Below are 12556 nucleotides of genomic sequence, written 5' to 3' on the forward strand. Positions count from 1 at the left end.
TGCCTGGCATCCCGACTGAGTGCCTCCACCAAGATACAGCTTCCTCCTCTCTGGAACCAAGAAGCAGGTATTATAGCTGAGCATTGCACCTAAGAACTAGACGACACTAGCTTAGGCACAAACTGAAGCTAACTTTATTGTAAATTCACACAGAATATATACCACAAAAAATCAGGCAAGAGCTTGATCACATTATCCTAAACAAAGCAAACTGTAAACAGCAATCTAATCAGTAAATCTAATGAACAGCTAACATAAACACATAAACGTCGCACAATAGTTTGGTAATAAGGTGAAGTGGACACAATACTAGCAGAAAGACAGAAACAATAGGCGACTCAATAAACAACTAGGAGGCACACAGTTGGGAATTATACAATAAGATAAAGACATCTAAATAAACAGATTACACATAACAGCAGGAGGCAGCATCAGGTTGCTTTGAGCTGATTATATTAAAAGCGTAACTCCAATTTTGTTGAGAAAAAAAACATTCCCCCCTGGGTGATCTGTGTACATTGCAAGGATTTTAACAAACTTTGTTGCAAATTACTACCTCTTGTTATTCTGAAGAAATCCCTGTTTGTTCCTCTGTGTTAAGTGAGTCTAATGGGAGTGGTTTCATAATTATCAACCAGCTGCTGCAGCTGTAGAGCTCTAATGAGGAAAACTGCTGGGTCTGCATCCCTTTAGACGTGATTTCCTATTGCGAGTATCTCACCAAAAATGAAATTTTTGTTGCAGAGGATGCCACAAATCTGACTTGTATCTTAGTGTAGACTGGGAAATTCGGTGAGCCAATCACACACGTAGGAAATTGTTTTTCTGTTACAGAAAATTATAGCGGCTGCAGATTGAAAAGGAAAGGTAATTTTTAATAACATTCAATTACAATTTGACTTGTGTCGCAATTGTATATGCTGTATTATTTTTTTGTTATATGTCTTTTTTCCCCACAAAAGTGGAGTTACCTTTTAACATCTATTCTGAGTCTAGGAAGGGGGGGGAGGTGAAGCAGTCATGCCTCTGTGCTGGTTTGGACACAGAGGTCCCAAACCTGTATCCGGGCCCTTAGGTTCCCAGAGTCTGTGTGTTTCAGGGAGACATGGACCTGAATCTGAAGCAGAACCTATCCAAAAGGTCCCCCAGGCAAACGCCTCCAAAAGAATAGAGCCCCCTCAAAAGTCAGGGCCCATAGTCAGTAGGCAGGAGGCTACCCTGTAGCTCCATCCAAAAGCCCCTGCCTCGGTTGGGCCTGTCACAGGTTTTACATCACTTATGCTGACCATAGGTGCGAGGTGAATGGAGGAATCCTCCCTGCTGTGCCATTGTATTCTGAAAGTGGGAGTCTTCCGATGTCAGAATACACTGATCAGTGACTGCAGCTGATTGGCTGCAACCCGCTGAGTGACAAAAGTTTTCCAACAGTCCTGTTAGACAGAAGTCTGAACTTAGATTGACTTATGCAATGGGGAAATTGGGAAGGTCATAAATCAAGGGTGTTAAACCTTTTGACCTTGCTGGGCCACATTGGAAGAATAGGAATTGTCTTGGACCACACATAAAATACACTAATGATAAGGATAGCTGATGAGCAAAAAAAAGGCAGATCGGGCAGATAACAAGTTAACGATCACTGATATAAATAATGTACCTATCTGAGTAATAATACTTTTTTTTTTTTGTAATATTTTGTATTATAAAAGAGGGCGACATAAAACTAGTGTGATATTTTTGATAATGCATCAATGGTCTGACAAATGTAGTAGCAATTCTCAATGAATTCTCAAGGTTCTCATCAGATATTTTGATTCTAATTTTGCCGTTCGTGTGCTCCATCCCTGAAAATAGTTACTCACAAATGTAGGTGCTGCTGAGGACTGATGACATGAAGAAGGCATGATTGTGAAGAGTGGGAGATTTTTCTTTGGGAAGATAAAGCTTTATTCTTCGGCTGCATGTGTTTGCTAAGTGTAAATGTATATTTACATTTTTAAGTAAGTTTTTGTGTTGGGCCGCAGGTTGGACACCGCTGCCTTAGATGGATCGATATTTGGCCGGTCCCCGCTTCACCAGTCAAATTTTGATCCATCTATAAACACCTAGTGTGTGAGCACATAAAATGATTTTTAGGCTGGGTTCACATATGCTGCAGCCACGGCTCTCAGCATGGGATCCGGTGCGTCCCTGTTCAGGTGCGAATAAGGTCTGAAATTTTGCCTAAATTTGCACCTGAATTGGAAAAAAAGACGTACCGGACCCTTTTTAAATGTGGGCCCCGGCTGCCCCAGAGCTGTGTGAACCAGCCGGTCAAACTCTTCTGTCATGCGAATTGAAGGCGGGGAAACCCACATCCAAGTTGCATATGTGAACCCATCATTACACCGAAATGAAATTATATCAAACAATATTAACATAAAATAATACTTGAGTACACTTAACCTCAAGGTTTTATACTGTTTTGTTTTTATTGGAATAAACGCCTTTTACGAACCAGTATTTCTCAGGTTTTTTGCAACTTACCAATACTTAAATGTGGTAGCTGACTTGTTTTTTTTTCGTGTTTTTTTTTTTTTAGGTATTTCCCTCAATTTTTACATGAAAATCCTGTGGTAGGGTGATAACAGTCAGCCGCTGTACTGTAAAATGGAGGAATGTCACTGTCACCCTAGGACAGTGATGGTGAACCTTGGCACCCCAGATGTTTTGGAACTACATTTCCCATGATGCTCATGCACTCTGCAGTGTAGTTGAGCATCGTGGGAAATGTAGTTCCAAAACATCTAGGGAGCCAAGGTTCACCATCACTGCCCTAGGACAAGACTACGGAACACCTTCCCTCTATGCTTCATGATTATAGTGGAAGGTGTTCTGTAGTTGGCACATTGAGGTGGATTTACTAAAATTGGTGCACCCGGAATCTGGTGCAGCTTTGCATGGTAGCCAATCGGCGTCTAACTCCAGCTTGTTCAACGAAGCTTTGAAATTAAAGCCTGGAAGCTGAACATTTTCTGTGCAGAGCTGCATCTGATTCAGTTTGCTCCAGTTTTAGTAAATCTCCTCCACTGTTACTGAAAGTCAGAGAACACAGGATGTTATTAGCTCAGAAGGAACAGGTAGTTTGGCACATATCAAACACATATAACAAAACGCTTTCAATGGTATGTTTAACAGACCAAGAAAGAAGTTCATTCTTAAGATTTATATACACTCTGATCAAGGGTGGATTGTTGGCATTATACAAAAGATTTTATACAAAAGAAAGGTTCTCTTCTAATAATGGCAATAAATTGGTAGGCATATCCTGGAATTGCCACCAACAACCATTCTCTCCACTAATGGCAATGCTGGCTCCAGCCCTGCATTTCTTCCCATTCCATTAGTTTGTTAAATAATGGAATGGCATGAGCTTGCAGCAATGTTGGCCTTTACTCAGTGGAATTACACGAGGTTACTACCCTCCCTAGAAATATAATGAATTTAGCTAATTCTGGTGCTTTTCAAGTCCCACTCACTGATCCATTATTATTAACTGTAAGTAATGCTTAGGAAATCCAGAAGCCTAATTATCAGCAGTTATTTCATCTGGGATTCTGCTGAAGTGTTTGGAAAGGGAAAAAAAATGGCAGAAATAGAGAGGCAACACACACATTCTGGCACCATAATAGTTAAAACCAGGAAATACTTAAAATTATCCATAGAATACAAAGATATAAAGAGATCAGAATAATGCATTTAATGGCTTGTATTCTAAGCTATCTAGTTAGAGTGCTTAGGAAGGGTGAATTAAGCTTTCAAAAGCAAAAGATCAAAGTAGCTGCTTTTAATTTAAACCTTTTGTTAAATTTTCAGCCCAAAAAGGGGGATGAGAGATCAAAAAAATAAAAATGGCAACAAACCGAAGCTTTGTAGCTGTTTGTGTGTTGCCGCGCTCTCTCAATTTGAGCCACAAAATAGGTCAGCTGCATAACAGATCAATCTCCCAACAAATATTTAAAAACAAATTGAGTTGCACACCCAATACCCATCACAATTAGACCAGGCACAATAACTAAATTAGCAATTCAGCAAAATAATTGGAAATGCGATTCGGCTTGTTCTACCACTATCCCTCGAGGCTTTATCCCATCTATAGGAGGAGGGGACCGAGGGAGAGTCTCAGCTCCACTAATTCTGCAACTAATTAGACACATACTTGTAAATGAAGTTGTTTGTTGGAAAGTTGAAATTCTCTCCTTCCCCTGTAGAAAAGTCATTTCATTTCACCATCGTAGTTGTTATATGTCATATTATTCCGCATGTCATTTTGTGATGCTTTTATTGCGGTGTCACTTACAGGTGGATAACACAGCACCAATATTATTACACACGTACAATTGTCACTTTACTAATAATAATAATGTTTTCATCTGATTAGTTTTCTTATCTGTTTTTAGTGTTCTATATATTTCGATTATTTGAAACCATATACTCATAATACTCATAGTGGCAGTTTGTTAAAGTAATGTGTAAGGCATATAGTAATAAATGTATAGGTCTGATACATTATTTAAATTTGACATTAGACATTTTTCCTATATAGTATAAGAAAGAGTCAAATGTTTCTTATGATGTGTCTTTTCCAGTAAGAGATACAGTTCTTTCATGCTGTTATATTTAAAAATACATTTATTTTTAATCAGATAAATATGAAAGGCAAAAGACTATTTACTATTTACCAATTGCAGCCACCAGGTGATGTTCTAACCAGGTCTATGTATCAGATCTTACACTATATTGTCAAAAGTATTGGGATGCCTGCCTTTACACGCACATGAACGTTACTGGCATCCCAGTCTTATGCCCCGTACACACGGTCGGACTTTCCGACGGAAAATGTGCGATTGGAGCTTGTTGTCGGAAATTCCGACCGTGTGTGGGCTCCATCGGACATTTTCCATCGGAATTTCCGACACACAAAGTTTGAGAGCTTGCTATAAAATTTTCCGACAACAAAATCCGTTGTCGGAAATTCCGATCGTGTGTACACAAATCCGACACACAAAGTGCCACGCATGAATAAATTAAGCGACGAAAGCTATTGGCTACTGCCCCGTTTATAGTCATGATGTACGTGTTTTACGTCACCGCGTTTAGAACGATCGGATTTTCCAACAACTTTGTGTGACCGTGTGTATGCAAGACAAGTTTGAGCCAACATCCGTTGGAAAAAATCCATGGATTTTGTTGTCGGAATGTCCGATCAATGTCCGACCGTGTGTACAGGGCATTAGTCTGTAGGATTCAATATTGTGTTGGCCCCCTCTTTGCAGCTATAACAGCTTCAACTCTTCTGGGAAGGCTGTCCACAAGGTTTAAAAGTGTGTCTATGGGAATGTTTGATCATTCTTCCAGAAGAGCACTTGTGAGGTCAGGCACTGATGTTGGATGAGAAGGCCTGGCTCGCAATCTCTGCTTTAATTAATTCCAAAGGTCTTCTTTCAGGTTGAGATCAGGACTCTGTGCAGGCCAGTCAAGTTCCTTCACCCCAAACTCGCTCATCCATGTCTTTATGGACCTTGCTTTGTGCACTGGTGCAAATCATTTGGCGGAGGGAGAATTATGGTGTGGGGTTGTTTTTCAGAGGTTAGGCACAGGTATCGGGTTGAGGTCAGGACTCTGTGCAGGCCAGTCAAGTTCCTCCACCTCAAACTCGCTTATCCATGTCTTTATGGACCTTGCTTTGTGCACTGGTGTGCCGTCATGTTAGAACAGGAAGGGGCCATCCCCAAACTGTTCCCACAATTTGGGAGCATTACATTGTCTAAAATGTCTTGGTATGCTGACGCCCTAAAAGTTCCCTTCATTGGAACTAAGGGGCCAAGCCTAACCCCTGTAAAACAACCCCACACCATAATCCCCCCTCCACCAAATGATTTGGACCAGTGAACAAAGCAAGGTCCATAAAGACATGGATGACCCAGTCCTGACCTTAACCCGATAGGACACCTTTGGAATTAATTAGAGCCGAGACTGCGAGCCAGGCCTTTTCATCCAAGTGCGATTCTGAAAGAATGGTCAAAACCGCTTCAACTCTTCCCAGAAGAGTTGAAGCTGTTATAGCTGCAAAGGGTGGGCCAACTCAATATTGAACCCTACATACTAAAAGAAAAGAGAAACAGGGGCGCACCAGCCTTGTGCATTAACTTTTAAAACATTTATTGAATAAACATAGTAAAAAGAGACAACTCACAAGCAATTGGTGGAGGAGCTCTGACGAAGAAGGGACGTCCCTTCGAAACGCATTAGCTGATTGTGATGCCTGTGCGTCCCTCCACGATCTTTGGAAGGTATTGCTCATCCTAAGTCGCATGCTGTTTGTCGGTGCACTTTATGTTGTGCCTCCTCCACCAATTGCTTGTGAGTTGTCTCTTTTTACTATTTTTATTCAATAAATGTTTTAAAAGTTAATGCACAAGGCTGGTGTGCCCCTGTTTCTCTTTTCTTTCGGTCTCTACTAGGATCCCCCATCCTTGTGGGCAGCAAGGCCTGTGTTGACGTACCTTTTATATGGTGATCCACCTGTGCGCAGGAGTCGTTGTTTCTTTTTTTGCTACCCTACATACTACGACTGGGATGCCATTAAAGTTAATGTGCGTGGAAAGGCAGGTGTCCCAATACTTTTGACAATATAGTGTGTTAGATCTGAAAAGGACAGAGGAGGGAAATGCCCTCTCCTCATTTGCATCAGAAATAGCACAGCAAAACTGGTAGATAAACACAGTCAGCCAATAAGTATGAGCGCAATGCTTTGTTCAAAAGCCAACATACCTTGCATATGCAGTGACATGTTTGCATAAAATATTACTTTTACAAATAATCATTTAAAGTAAAACAAAAAAAAGAAGAGCGCTTACAAAAAAAGAAAAAATGGCAAAAAAAAAAAACCATCAGTTTTCCTTTGTTTTCCCATTACCAAAGATAAAATCTGTCTTCACATATTGATGCATTAGTAACAGAAAAGACACTGAAAATAGATCACAGAATATAAAGAGATGTAAAAAGTGTTTTTCCCCTTTTATAATTGCAAGACATGGTACAATAATCATCCATTTGTGCATGGTAAAAAATGCTGTCTTGTCTTTTTCCACCAACTGTACAGCTTTTATCTTACTTGTGAGATTGTGTTCCAGTTGTTACAACACATGATACTAGAACTAAATTATTATTCTAAGCATATTGATGCTGCAATTTTATGACTTTAGAACAGGGGTAGGCAACCTCGGCCCTCTAGCTGTTTTGAAACTACAAGTCCCATGAGACATTGCAAGACCCTGACAATCACAGGCATGACTCCTAGAGTCAGAGGCATGATGGGATTTGTAGTTTCACCACAGCTGGATGGCCGAGGTTGCCTACCCCTGCTTTAGAAGTTGCTAGATACCTGCCTGTCATGCTTATCGCATCACTGCTTGTTGAATCACTGACTGGGAATAACTATACAGGAAGAGACTTTTCTTAAAGATCAATTCACTGCATGCATTTTTACCCCCCCAAAAAAAGGCCACTTGAACGTAATGACAACTCTCTGCAACAAAGTATACTTCTGCAGTCCAAAAATTACCATTAAAGCGGGGGTCCACCTATCTATCGTTTTTTTTTTTTTGAGTTCATTCACAAACTTTTCTTCTCAGCATTACATACTCACATATTGTGTGTAATATGTCCGCCTGTGTCAGATTTCGTCGGAAAGAATAACTTATATTATTCACTGCAGGCAGTTTCCATCTTCATTGTGGGCATTTGAAGCCCACAAGCATTTATTTCCTGGATGTGGTGAATGCTGTGCTCCCAGCATTCACCGCTCGTTCCCGCACATGCTCAGTGGCATCCTGGGAAGCCTGAGACTAGCTCCCAGGAGTCTGGGAGAGGCTAGAAACACGCCTACTCCCACGGGAGGAGAACCAGGAAGTGCAAAGAAGAATAGAAAAATAAAAGGTAATTACGGCAATTTAAATTTTTTTAAATGGCATGTCAGCATCTAGGCAAGGAAGAGAATACATACAGATATGGTTCAAAATTTGGGCGGAACCCCGCTTTAATTGACCCATAGTAAAAATTCCTCATTACTTTGACGTTTAATACCGGTGTTATGACAGCAGTTAGCAGGTACCCAGGAGTACCAATGATACTATTTATTGATAGTCATATAAGGTAAAGCTGCTCTTGAACAATTTAAATAAAGATTTTATTAACTCTGTCCCGCTACTGTTGTGACTCCTATACCTCTCTCAGACAACACTACCAGGACAGTGACATCTCCCTTCTCATAGTCTGCTGATTGTGCTGATACTCCTTCATTGTCTAATATTAAAGGCTAAGTTCAACTGTAGCCAGGTTACATCCATATTTAGGGTTGTAAGATGTTGTATTATGTTTTTAAGCACCTGTCTGTCCCTCACAGCTGCTGTCACATTTAAAATTGGTGTAGCTGTGTAGGTTTAAAGATCTGTTAATGAATAAACTACAAGTCCCATCCGCCATACGAGTGTAGTAATCTGTGCCCTAGTAGTCCATTGACACTTCCTCCAGCTTTCTAACTGAAAGCCTTACAAAGTTATGGGCAGAAAGCTGAAGTAATTGTTTGCAGGAGCCTGACATTGCACCCGCAATGTACTGATTGGGAAACAATAATAAATGCACACGTTTTCCTGCAACAATATCAGTAAACAGTATACAAGTAAAATAAATAAATAAAATGTGTTCCAATTTGACCCCCTCATTACCCTTAGTTCATTATTATTAGCTCTAATTAACTAATTTTTCTCCCTTTATCTATTATTTTTCTACTTTTTTTGCATTTTTTTTTAAATAAATAAAAAAAAATAAAAATTAGTTTGTTAATTTTTTTGTGTCTTTTTTTAAACAATTCACAAAATACATTTTGTACTAAAATACAAATTTGAGTGTCATTATAAGCAGGACAAATTATAGTATAGGATTTAAACTGTTTATCTACACTGGTTTTTGTTAAATTGTTTTGGAATAGAAAATAAAAGTATCACCCAAAGAAAGCCCCATTTGTCCTAAAAATTTATATATATTTCCTTTTTTATCTTAACCACTTGGGTTGCCAAGCTTTTTTCTCTGTAAATCCCCTTGAGTGCCAGAACTCTTTTTTTTTTTTTTTTTTTAATTTCCGCAACGTCTCAGTTACATTTTAGGAATATAAATCTTCCCAAACATAGTACTTTTTTTTTTTTTTTTCGGGACAGATAGGGCTTTGATTTTGAAGCAAATTTGGATATATATATTTTAATTTCCTTGGTTATTTTTTACTATTTATTTCCAATAGTAAGAAAAAAGCAATATCCCAACACAATGCTTATTGTCTTGTAATTTGCACACTCCCATATATTTACCCACAAAATTTCTTCTTACTGAGTGATCTGTGGAAACATTAGAAGCCCAGGAGCTGATTGTTACAGCTCATTGCCTTAAAGCTGGGTGCCACCAGTCACTGAGAGTCAGTGGTTCCAGTGTGAGTGTTAGCAGGGGCCCATGGAAGCTGCTAACATCGGCTGCTGTTTTTAAGGGCCAGTATCCCAGCACCATTTTAAGACAGCACTAGAGCCTTAAATAAATAAAGCGGAGGTCCGCCCACCGCTGCAAAAATTAAAAGCCAGCAGCTACACATACTGCAGCTGCTGACTTTCAATAATAGGACACTTACCTGTCCTGGAGTCTAGCGCTGTCAGCACCGCAGCTGATGTTTCCATCGGCTGCTGGATGCTGCCGCCGCCATTGCCAGTAAGGGAACCCAGTAGTGAAGCATTACTGGGCTTCACGCTGGGCCCTTACTGTGCATGCACAAGGCACCCGCTGCACTCTCCTACTGGCCTGGCGGCAGAGGAACTCCGCTTTAAGTAATCACAAAGTTACTCCCGAATGAATAGGTCTATAGCAGAAATTTAAACACAGAGGTGTGAGAGCTGTAGTGGTTACCAGACCAAAGGGGTTTGGTTATAAATTCATTTTAAAATGGAACTAAAGTCCCGCAATATCTCTTCTGCAATAAAAGAAATCCACCTGCCTACTTACAGTATTCTTTAGAATGTACATACACTGAGCTGCACAAAGAATATTATATGGTGGGTATGGAACTTTAAGGGTGCTTACTACTACAGATACATATACCACAATAATTGTAAACATTTTATTTTTATTTAAATGAGAAAACACATGAATAAAAAGTCACATTGTTATCACTCGGTGACGCGTTTTTCCTCCCTAGCGTCCGCTTTGCATCGGTACTGTGTGACGTATCACGGCGTGTCCATCTGAGGCATTGGGGAGGGATATAAAAGGATCCACGTGGCAGAAGTCATATTGTTGGAGTCCCTGGGAGCCACATACAGCGTTTGATGGCAACAGGTAAATTATCTATTACATCAACAGTTTACTTGATGCACTGTGCTTCCAGTGCACTACCAGGAAGTTCGAGTGTACCAATGGCTTTCCTCCTTTTTTCACACTTTTAGCCCGGGTTCACACATGTGCGGTGCGAATTGAAGCTCAGGTTTCACTGGGAAGATAAAAATCAGTTGTTCAAAGGTTTCACTGCGTTGTAGCTGCAGATCAGTGAGCAGAGAGAGGGGGGGAGGGGGGAGGTGTAGTGAGGAGAAGGAGAAAATCCATGTTCAGAACACAATGCATCTGCGAATCAGATGTGTTCCCATAGGAGATAATGGGCTTGTACATCGCACCGCAATGCCCAAAAAATGCAAACTTTTTTGTGCAATGCTTAGTGCAAATGCAATGCACATATGTGAACAAGATACATTCAAATGAATGTATTTTAAAATGTCCTGCAAATTGGATGCGGTGTAAGTCGCATCTAATTCGCATAGGTGTGAACGGGGGCTTAGGCTCTTCACCATCACCCCTGGTTATTCATATGCCTCACTTTCCTTTGGGGTCATAGAACACTCGGATTGTATATTACCTGAAAGGCAAGTTTCTATATATGAATATAAAATAGGGATCTGTGACTATTTAGAAAATTATATATAGAGGATCTCTTTTATCACCAGAACTTTCTTATACTTTAATTCCATCTCATTTCTAGAGATCTGACTCTGGCTTTGTTCAGGTCAGGTAACCTATTCTGTCTACGTTGAATCACAGGCTTCCAGCTACTCACTCAAAAGACGTTTTTAAGTAAGCATTCTTTTTAGCTGAAAGATGACTATCTGGATCGATTATATATATTGACTTGTACTGGCATAGACATGTCATATTAAAAGCGACATATCCTGTAAATCAATAAGAGTGTAAGTATATGCATGTCACTGATCCATATCCCTCTGTACGGGTGATCTGGCAAATCTTGGATGGTCTTGGTCGGTGGGACACTCAGGGCCTTTGGACCTTACCCCTACCTCAAATATATAACCATATCTCGGTTCTGAGTCCTCAAAGCATTGGGGCATGAATCCTTGGTTGGGAACTCCTGCCCTGTATGTGGATGCATCCATGTATGTATAAGATATATGTATGTACATGTAGATTTGTTTATATATGTATGTGTATTTTTGTTTGCTATCATTGTATATCTACGTTTGGCTGATTTGTTTCTTTATTCATTTATCAGATAAGAGTCCACGCTTTTCCTGATGAAGGTGAAACATGTAGAATAATAGCGTGGAAATTGATAACAATGTGACTTTTTATTCATGTGTTTTTTCATTTAAATAAAAATATTTTTTTTACAATTATTGTGGTATATGTATCTGTAGTATTAAGCACCCTTAAAGTCCCATACCCACCATATATTGTTCTTTGCTTATTACAAGGGACAGTGGTGCCATCTGTTTGAATCTGTGTCTTGATCACTCAATTCTTCTATATTTAGTAATCGGATGGTAAAACACCCATGGGACACAACGCTGTGATCAATACCAGTATCAAGTATTCATATGTACTTATCTATATGCTTTAAACTGTTTTTTTAATATCCTATTCCATATATTTCTCTTTTTTGTATATGTCTACATATATGCATACTTTGTTTTGTGGTGGCTGTCCTAACTGTATCTAATGTGTGGTACTCCGGTGCTCTCTTAAGTTTTTTTTATATCTCTAACTATAGAGTAGTTTGGCGGAGAAGTTGAGGGGAAATGATCACCTATTGTGGAAAGGCATGGGAAGGGTTTGTGACGGAAGTCAAACAAGCATGTTCTAAGGACGATGCTTCAGAGAAAGATGCAAATAGGTATTTTCTTGGACTTCAAAAGGTTAGTCGAGAAGAAAACCCATCTCTTTTGGCACAATGTAGTGACTTTTCTTCCATAGAACCGGGTTCTGGAAAAAATGAAGGTAGGACAATATCCTGGTTTAACACTACCTTCAGTAGAAAGTTAGGATGAGGACACAATACTACGTTATCCTTGTGAATAATTAAATATGGCTCTTTACAAGAAAGAGCAGCCAACTCTGATACCCTTCTTGCAGAAGATATGTCTACCAGAAAAACTAGTTTCCTTGTCAAAAGGACCGGACCAAGGGAATATGTCGT

The sequence above is a fragment of the Aquarana catesbeiana genome, linkage group LG02, assembly GCF_042186555.1.
Source record: "Aquarana catesbeiana isolate 2022-GZ linkage group LG02, ASM4218655v1, whole genome shotgun sequence".
Classification (NCBI taxonomy): Eukaryota; Metazoa; Chordata; class Amphibia; order Anura; family Ranidae; genus Aquarana; species Aquarana catesbeiana.